Genomic DNA, 7,488 nt, shown 5'->3' with positions numbered 1-7,488 from the left:
TTTCGAAAATTGCATTGATGCAATAATAAATTGTGCAACTTCAATTATCACATAATTGTATATTTATCCCGAAAAATAAATATTCTCTCAAATATCTCATTCACAGTTTGACCCTTTAATCAACTCTTACCTTGAATAGTGTTGACAGAGCGATCTTGGGGACCTATAGATGAATAATTCCAAGCTTCAATAAATAATAGATTATTAACCAAAACTCTTTGAATCAATAATCATATTTATTAATCTCATGATTATTCCACTATAAATATGAGATTGCACTCTTGAGAATTAAAGACATATATTTATTGAGTACTTTATTGTAACCATAAAGTGTCCATTGATATAATCATTACGTACAAATCAATCCTCTATTGATGATTCATAATTAAGGGGGAATAAAATTACAATTTTACCCTTTTAATTATATCTTATTTCCTAGTGTACCATTGACTTTACTAGTGAAGGTTAATTCATAATCTGATTATGAATTTGACGTCAATAACCTTTTCAATTCCAAAAGCCAACCCAATAGGGAACCATCATTTAATATATAAGAAGGTATATATTCCATATCTGTTAAGCTATGTCCTCATCCATATACATCATTGAGTCCCCAAACCAATAGTTCTTAGCATGATCATTCTGACAAACCGTAACGCATGAATCAAATGATTAAATGACATATATAGGAGTTCATAGTAACTTCGGGATTAAGATCAGTTTATATATGATCATCAGTTGATGTATTTTATAATACTACGAAACGGTATTTAAACATGTATTATCAAATCACATATGGTCCAGTTCTACATGCTATCAGTATGAAAAGTACATCCACTAAAGTGTCCTACTACACTAGTTACCCGGATCTAGGTTGCATGTATTCATAATACTAGTGACCATACTAGCAGTAATTAATCTAAAGATTCCACAACTTTATTTTACTATGAACTATTTAAGTCCATTATCTCAATCTCGATCCTCTCATACCAGTATGAGATTGAGACCACATAGATGAACTTGGTAATTTTTTGATATTCACTTAATATATTAACAATATTATAGTACATAAGCTACATATACAAAATAATTCAATTCATTTATTCATTTCATTAAAACAATTGTCAACTGCAATTTCTTTAAGAGCACAATTCCCAACAGCTAATATAAGTTTATTGTTAATAGAATCATGTTGGGTTAGCGATTTGGAGCTTGAATTCATATTGAACTTAAGGAATTAAGTTCAATTCTTGGATTTTGGGGCAAATCTTGGGTTTAGGACTCTAATTTTGCAAATTATGGATTTAGTGTGTTAATGGTGTGTTTTATGGTGTCTTGGTATGGAGTATAGGTTATGTTCATGATTTAAGGAAGAAATTTTGTGTAAAATCTACTGAAAGTCATTTTGGGGACGTGATTTAGGGGCTGGAAATTGCAGGGGAAATGTATATTTCTAGGTTTGCCGCGATGGTGTCATTGCGCCTCTGGACGAGCGTCACGGTGCAAATGCACTTCTTCGAGAGTAGGGTTTTCTCTTTGAATTTTATGGTGTCGCGACTCTTTAAAAGGGTGTCACGGCTCAAATGAGTTTTCTTTGGGCACCGAGGCGCCAACCCTGTTATAGGTCACAGTTTTCGGGTTTCGTATTTACATCATAACTTTTGACCTCGACGTCAGATTTGAACGTTCTTTATATGGTTAGAATGCTTTTGAAAACCTCTACAGTGATAAATTAATATTTGATTTTAAATATGCAAGTGTACGTAATCACACAAGTAATATAATGATAAGTAAATCGTCTCCACAGAGATTGCAAAGTAGAAAAATAAGCAAAACAATTACTAAACAACTTATAAGTACTAAAAATCAAATGGGTTGGTTTTAGGATAAACAAAATATTAAAAAGATGGAAATACTGAAATTAAAACTGAACTGAACAAGAAAATTGAGAGAAATATATGGATTGCAAAATGGACTTGAATTATTGAATTCCCCTATATTAATCATCCTGAGCAGATTGCGAATAGATTGAGGCAGCAATATTCTAGCAAAACTCCCAGGTTAACAAGAATTCATTTAAACACTCGTAAAACTTTCCCAAATTTTATGACCTTAATTCTTTTACCTAATTAAAAATATTCCTATGCAAAATCAGATTTAAGAATGCAATTCAAAGTTTAATTCTCAAAAGTTACACAAGGAAAAAAACACATCCCTATGTTACTTATTAATATAACCTAACCTAGATTATGACTTGTGTTATCCAAGTTCTTCTCATTACATTTAATCTTTCTAGCATTAAAAAAAATTAAATAACTTGACATTTCTGGCCAAACAACAACAAGAAATTAAAATAAGCACACTTGAATGAACAACAGAGATTTTACTAAAATAAAGTGCAAGAGATTGCTAGAATATAACATAGGATTCATCAATAATTCAAGCCACCTAAAAATTAGTTCATGGCTAAGTTAATAAACATTAATACACAATCAAAACAGCCCATAATATTCAGATTCAAAAATTACTTAAAAATATATAAAGATAAAGTTTAGGAATAGAAGAAAGAACAAATCCAAAATGATGTTTGAGCTTTCTTTGTTCGTCCTCCTTCTTCCTTATTGATTTATGAGTTTCTTTCTTTTCTTTGCTGGTTTTTCTTTCCAAAAATGGCTGCCTCCTTTTTCATTTCAGTTGATGCTTCATTAAGTGCATTCTAGGTTTCCTCCTTTAGCCCCAAAAGTACAATATTGCCCTTCCTACTCAAAAAACGTGAGTCTCCTATTCTCTTTTGTCTTTTTCTCCCAAATGCTGACTGATGCTTTTTGTCCTTGCCACCTTAGCCAATATTCCAGCTCACCCATTTACTTGCCACGTGTTCTATGTGCCCAAAAGCTGCCGGATCAAAATGCTTCAGCAAAAACTGTTTTGCTGCAGCAAAACCTGATAATTCAGCCATCAAAAATTCAGTTTAAATAGTTTCACATGTTAGCTCATTCCTTGTGCAAATATTTATCCATGAAACTACTACCTTTAATCCATTAGCTATTAAAAACTACAAAATTAATTAAACTTAAGTAAAATCATAAAAACACCAAAGTTAGCTACAAAAGCTAAAAATAAACTATCATCACCCACGATTTTTCCACAATTATAAGTTCAAAAGCACATGAAATAAGTATTTATTCAAACTTACGACATTACTCGTCCTCGAGTGATGACTCTAAAAACAAAACACAAATAACAAAAAGACATAAAAGGCAAAAACTAAACAACAAAAGACAAGGAAACAACAAAGACAAAACACAACAACAGCGGACAAACTTTTCTATGCCAATGGTAAAAAGGGGAAGGCTCTTGGGAAATTTTATTTTTGAATAAGAGAATCCAAATTTCAATCTTTCAGAAGTTTTAAACGAAATTCTTCAAGCATTAATGTTGCTGCCAAAATATGAATCAAGTGTTTCACCCTTTAGTGCATGCATAACTTTTCCTAAACAATTTCAATCACCAAAAATCAAGCTAGACCTTGGTCCTAAAGCATAAATAATGTCTCCATAAGTTAGTTAGTAATTTCCTCTCCACTAATGTAGAAAAACACCACACCAAAAATCAATAGGACTTTATCAAGCTTGTAATGATAGGCTAGGGTGAAGGTAGGATAAGAGAGATAAATTTTGGCTCAAATCACCCTAAGCACCTCAATCTTTCTATGACCTAGATACATAAATGCACACATTAATTTTCCCCAAATGGAAACCCCATAACATAATATAAATCTTGCCACTAGCCTTTATTACTAATATACAAAGACAAAGACAAAAACTAAAACTAAAACAACTTTTTCTTATATTTGAAGAGTTACACCCCCAAACTTATTTACAAACATACACACTTTTTGCTTTCTTTTTCTTTTCTATTTTTTTATATGCTTTGATGCAAGGGAGTGCACTCTTTAATTTTGTTTTTCATTTTTTTTCTTTTTTTTAGAATAAAAATAAACCACTAGATGGCAAGAGAACAAGAAAATTGAGAACACACTCTCCCCCCAAACTTAAAATCAACATTGTCCCCAATGGTAAAAACAAGCAAAAGAATAAAAGGAAAACACTCACCCAGTTTTCTCTCATCCACTCAACTCAACTCAACCCCCCAAAATGCACAACAAATAAATCCTATAAAGATCAAGGTGCTAAAAGGGTGCGGTGAAAAGAGATGATTATATATATGTAAGGCTAGGCTAATGAGTGGCTAAGAAAGAAAAGTGACACTTAAACTCAATGGGGTGACTAAGGATAAAAATGCATACTAGGTAGGCTTCAAAGGCTCAAACGATCCAAGGATCGCCTAAATCATGTCATCGGTGTGGTATTGTCTAGGATTTCGCCTCAAGGAAGATCAGTAAGTAATTCTAGAAACTTAAACTCTCACAAGAAACTAGCTCTTTTGAGGGTCTCAAAATTGTTTAATCAAGCTATGCACATACTAAAAAGAGAAACACTCTCATCAATCATTTGCTAGCAACATTCACATCCAAATACTTTAGTTTAAAAGCTAAGAAAGAAAGACATTCAACTTAAAAGTGTTTTTAAAGTGTTGCAAAATCGTCATTGAGCCCCCTAGTTAAACACAAACAAAAGAAAATAGTATCCTTAAAAGATTAACTAAACAACAGGATAAGAACAAAATAATCAACAAGACAGCATAGAAGAAATACAACACAATAGACAATGAAATGTAAACAACAAGATAGTTCAAAACAGGAATTAAGTATAGAATATTAAATACAGATCAAAAGGTGGGTTAAAGATGCTTCCTGCGCCTATTCCTCAGAATCAGCATACGAAGGAATAGGGTCATCATGAACAACTAGGGCGGTCCAAGCCTCCAACATGGAGCTGGGGAACACTGGAAATGGTGCAGTCGGTTTGGTGAAGTTTCGCTGAAGGGACTTGATGACCGCGACATCTCGCTGTTTAGCATACTTCCAGTAGTCATGCTGCTAAGTTTCCAAGGACACCAGCCGCCCAGGAATTTCACTCTGCTAAGTAAGGAGGTCAGTGAGTGCAGGAGCAAGGGGCGGAGCTGGTGGAGGCATGGTGGATGGCCCAGCTGCTGAGGCAGACGCGCGACTCAGGCCAGTGATAGTGAAGGAAATGTCCTGGGCTCGAAGAGTACATCCTTTGTGGAGGCAAAAGTCACCCCAGCTCGAATGCACAGCTGTGTGATGAGTGATGGAAAGAACAATTTTCTCTTTTTCTTCTTGGCACAGCTAGTAATCTGCCTAGAGATCAACTGGCCCACATTGATACTCAAACCAGCCAGCATATAGTATAGTAGGAGCACCCTCTCCTTGGACATTATAGTGTCATACGTGGTGGGTAGCAAGCGACATTTGAGAAAATTTAACCACACTCCAGCCTCAACCAAAATAAAGGTGTGCAATAGAGTGCGCACACCGCCAGAAGAGATACACCACTGAGCGCCGGGGCCTGCAACATGTTGCAGCGCCTTGTCAAAGTTTTTTGGTGAAGGGGCCAAGACCATCTCACTATATGCAGCGCACTCAACACTGGCTAACCCAAAGAGTGAATTAATAGCCTCACCAGAAAAGGAGACAACCTTGCCTCAAACAATCACTTCAGAATTATTAGAAGAGGCTGTGTAGCATAAAACTCTCACACCAATGGGATGATAGCATGCACCAGCTTTTGATAGAAAACCTCCCAATCGTGATGCTCAATGACACTACTGATAAATTCTGGCACCTCAATAGTGGTGGGTAAGAATCCTTTTTCTAGGAGAAACTTCTTGGTTTTAATGGATTCATACTGTGCCTTGGCCTGAGCAGAAACAAACTTTTTAGTGGGGCCTGAAGGGAGCGAGTTGTTCTTGGTGGATGGGGTCGGTACAGCACTAGGCGCTGGCTAGGAGGCAACTTTTGTGGTAGTGGAGGTCTTTTGTTTCTTGGGAGGAGGCGCGTCAGATGTGGGTTTGGTGGCTCTCTTGGATTTGGGTTGGGTTGGTGTTGTTTTGGTGGCTGGTGGGATAGTTTTTGTGGGGGTAGGAGCATTTATAGTGGCTGGGGAAAACAGAAGTAATGGGACAGTGGGAAGTTGTGGGGCTTTTGGTGGGGCAGTAGTGGGTTTGGATTTCTTTTTGGTTGGTTGTGGGATAGAGGTTGGTTTAGATTTTGGTTTGTCTGGTGGTGGGACAGTGGATGGTGGGGTAGATTTGGCGATAGTGGTTGGTGGTGGGGTAGAGGTTAGTTTGGGTTTCTTTCTCTGGACTCGTGTTTTAATGGTCATTTATGGCAAAAAGGGAGCAACTGAATCAAAAGGCAGCAACACAAAAAATGAGCACCCAAACAAACCAATATCTTACTTATCAGTAAAGAGAATGGCCCTAGAATAACATAGCAATATAACAGTGCCTAAACCACACTGTCAACAACTGTAATGCTCCCACAAAACAAACTGTTCCCATAAGCAATATTTCTCTATCAAGGAAACCAACACCCAACAATATTCTCAGTATTATAACAGAACAGAGAGAGCAATACCAACGTAGAATGGTTTTGACCAAAAGAGTGCTGGCTTTACTGACACACGATACTAACTGAGGTGCTCATGGATTCAGATGTATTTGGCAAGTGCTTCGGCTTGGTGATGCCTAGGCTCGGACTGGGGGTGTTATGCTTGGAGAACACACGCCTTTGCATGGCTATCGAAGGGGACTAGGATGTCTGGGCTTGGTTTAGATGATGCTCAATGCTGGCTGCCTGTGCTCGGCTTGGTCTTGGAAAATATATGGGATGACGAGTCTTGTCTCAAATCCGAGCGTGGAAGAGGATGGTGAAAATCTAGCAGATGGGCTCTCGAATGGTAGGAGTGATGGCTCAGTGAGGCAGGGTGGCGGCGCGTGTGGGTGCCTGGGATGTGCGGCGCCCGGAGTGCGCTAGTGGGGCTGGACGACACCTGGGTTCTATTGTGGTGATCGAGTTCGGGATTTGGGTGATGGCTGTGGAGGTTCGGGATTTGTTCGGGTATGGCTGGGCTGGTGAGGAGCTTCTCCCAGCTGGGTCTCGGCGAAGATTCAAGAGCAATGGGGAAGATGATGTAGGGTAAATGGGGCATCTGGGTATTTAGGTGATTGTATATACAGATATATATATTTTAAATATAATATATATTTTACTGATATTATATATATTTCGTATAGTTGATATTATATATGTATATTTGTGTATATCTAAATGTAGTAATATATATATGTATTGTATGTTCTTTTTTTGTATATATATGTGTATTAATATATATATATATATAAACATAGTATTATACATAAATATATAGATTTTTTTTTTCGAATGAACCTACGACCCAGAATAAAGCTTGCCCAGATTACCAGCATTTTGCATAAGACTTGCTTCAACAACCCAACTTTGACGTAACTCCCTTTTTTTTGAAATATTTGCGTGCATTTTGC

The sequence above is a fragment of the Humulus lupulus genome, chromosome 4, assembly GCF_963169125.1.
Source record: "Humulus lupulus chromosome 4, drHumLupu1.1, whole genome shotgun sequence".
NCBI lineage: Eukaryota > Viridiplantae > Streptophyta > Magnoliopsida > Rosales > Cannabaceae > Humulus > Humulus lupulus.
Note: the sequence above shows the minus strand (reverse complement) of the source record.